We start from the raw sequence: 3,369 nt of genomic DNA, 5'->3' as shown, positions 1-3,369 counted from the left end.
GGTGGTGGTGAATGGATAGTTGGGGTCGGTCTGAAGGGGAGGGGCTTAGCTTGGCCCCGGTGGTGGTGAATGGATTTTGGTGTGAACGCAACTAAATCGTAGTTCTCAGGAACCTTTGTGGGAAAAGTACTTGGTGTGAACGCGCCTATACTGTCTCTACTTTTTCACCTTGCTCACATTTCTTCATGACGACAAGCACCGTGTCCTTGAATCCCCCTGAGATCCCCACCCTCACTCAACCCTCTCTCACCTCAATTCCTCTTAAGCAGATGGCCACAGATGGGGAAATAGAGCCCTGTGAACCTGCTGGCATCTGTTTTGGGTCACATTCACCATATCTCTTGCACTCTTCCACTTATGTACAACACACACACACACACACACACACACACACACACACACACACACACACACACAACACAACACACACACACACACACACACACACACACACACACACACAACTTCCTTGTTATGGCCTGGTCAATATGACCACACAGGCTGGTTGATCCGATATGACATCATTACATGTATAATAGGTCTCTCACACACAACAGAGCATATCTGACAATCTGAAAGGGCAGTAAGGCAGGTGCATGAGTGAAAAGATCTAGCAGTACCAGTAACTAGTAAAATGTAATTCAATGTTTAACGTTTTTAACTTGGAAGTAGTATCAAGCCATTTGAATTAACAAATACAATAAATACAGTTTAAGTGCACAAACGCACCACCCCTTCAAAATGTATTGAGTCATCAAAACCTGGGTTTGAATATCAGAGTATGTGATATGTATCAATACTTAATTCAGTGAAACATCTGCTATTGTCCGGCAGAGAATGATTATATTATTTGGAGCACGGGAAAAGACAATCATGATTTTCTGATCTATCTCCAAATTTTTTGTTTGAAAATTCCGAAATAATGCATGTTTGAAATGTATATTTGAAATGCTCTCGAATGATCTAAAATGTGGACCATCATGCAAAAGGAATAAGAGCTTTGAAACCCCTAATATAATTCCTTGTTCTGACTGCATTCCTTGCCACTGTATTAAGAAATACTGTGTCTTATTTAGCTGCAATGCTGAGGATTCAAAAACATGTCAACCTTCTCTGCTTATCGCAGTGCTCATGTGCCACTAGATGAAATGAGGAATATCAGCTGACCAGCAGAGCCTTCATCCACAGCACAGCGAGCCCCATCCATTTCCAAACGACAGATCATTACAGCTCTGATGGTCGACAGATGGTGATGAATTGGCGCTGATACCGGCACTGGGCAATCTGGGAGGCAGTCAGTTGCACAAACTGCTATATCACTTTTTCTCAATGATGTAGCTGTCCTGTGAGTGACAGATCCAGACAGAAGCTCCACCCACCGCCTCCCACACCAACAGTTCACCATGATAGGTATTACCACTGAGATAATGCTTGGGATTGTTGCTTCATGCACAAACAGATGTGTGTTCTCATATAAACAATCACAATTTGCTAAAGACGCTGACTAATATCCAGCATATGGCAACCTAATAAAGTCTAACAAACAGCATGCCACAATTAAGACAACATACACAACAAGACCTGACTTATGAGTGTCCCGTTGAGCAATGCAAAAAAAAAAAAGAACCACAGGGATGTGATACTCCTTCATCGACTAATCCAAACAAGCCAGAGACAGATGATGTTTTTTTTCCTTTAAGCAATGCTGTCATCTAGTGGTGTAAATCTATAGGTCATAGTGAACTTCCATTGCTCTATTTAAAAGAAGGAGAAAAAAAGGTTGCATCTCTTTATATCTTCAATTGAAGAGGAAAATACATCAGGCTCAGGGTCTTGTCCCTCTATGTTTTTGCTATTTTTGATTCTTACTCAGGCTTTAATTGATACCCTGTTCTGGTAACTGTTTTCTACAAATACCTTTAAGCTATACGTTTAGAAAGTCTGACAAATGCAATATGGAAACATATCAGGAAAGTGACACATCTGACTTCAAACACAATATATCAATAAATATACAATAATCAAGAGTGCTTGCCTAACTTAACCGTCCTGACAGTCTAATATCACAGGGTGAACAATCATCACTTGTTGCTTAGTTTTTCCTAAAATCACTACAACCACAAACACACAACATTTAAAAGATTAACGATAGCATTAACAGTAAACAGAAACCTTTACGCTTAAATGTGCTTAGTTAAAAGTGTTAAAAGTGTGTACCAGTGTCATTTTGTTTTATCGCCATTTCTATGGTCTGTCTACTTTGGCACAATATGTCAATAAAAACAACAAAAACCCAAGAGCAAATACGACAAACTGATATGTTTAACTACAGTAGATATGACCCACCATAAAGTGCTGTGTTGCAGAGCAACCTAAAACCCTTAATAAGACCAAACTGTACTTACTAACACTGCAATCTTTGGCTCACATATGTCATCCTATAATTTGCATCTGCATCATCAACCGCAACAACATAACGTCATTGGATTATTGGGGGGCCTGGCTTGAAGCAAGTCTTCAATACGCAGTCAAACGAATTGGACAGCAGACCTTTCTCTGGTTTAAAAGAGCACACCCTGCAGTTTGGAGGCCACAATCTTGATACAGTCAGTCTAAAAGGATGAACAACACTGCTTGATTGGATACACAAAGAGAAAAAAACAAATGATGTACCCAAAGAGAAAAGAAACCTTTCGCATCACCAAATAGTATTCTAGCTTAGAGAGGCTGCGAGGGTAGAAGAGTTCAGTTCTGAGAAAAACACAAGCCAATGTGACTTATACACCTGGCTACATCTATGAATATGTCAGAAAATGTAGTCACTACAGTTTACCCTTCTGCCCTCAGTTGACCTATTATTGGGTTTTGAGTCCAGTGTGAGTTGAAATGTTTCTCGAAACTAAAGGTTTAAGCAAGACTGCGAAGCAAGGTGATAGTGAACTTTTCCTTTAAGGGCCCCAGCAAGTAAGATAAATGTTTCATGTTATAGAATGATTGTTTCTGTATTTTTCTAACAGTCTTAATACCAGGACATTCAAAGATTCAAGATTCACAGGTATATTGTCATATAGGCCTACACAACTATGGTGTAATTATGTATGAAAAACTTAGAACGTAGGTTCCTCAACTTACAAGAAATTAAAAAGGACATGTATTTTCTCGTAGAAAATAAGAAAAGAAAGAAAGGAAAATGAACTTGGTTCATCTGGTAAATGTGTTTTAAAAGTTGCCAGCGGAACTCCCCCCTTACAGTACACCAACACACTACAAGTCCCATGATGCTTAGTTCTAAAGGCCCCCCCACATTCGATGATGCTTTTAGCGTCTTTCCAATCGTTGCTTAGATTGTTATGATTGACGTACGAGCCA

Source organism: Notothenia coriiceps, unplaced genomic scaffold (genome assembly GCF_000735185.1).
Source record: "Notothenia coriiceps isolate Sejong01 unplaced genomic scaffold, NC01 NC01_scaffold00022019, whole genome shotgun sequence".
NCBI lineage: Eukaryota > Metazoa > Chordata > Actinopteri > Perciformes > Nototheniidae > Notothenia > Notothenia coriiceps.
The sequence above is the reverse complement of the archived record's forward strand: the minus strand, read 5'-3'. Positions refer to the sequence as shown.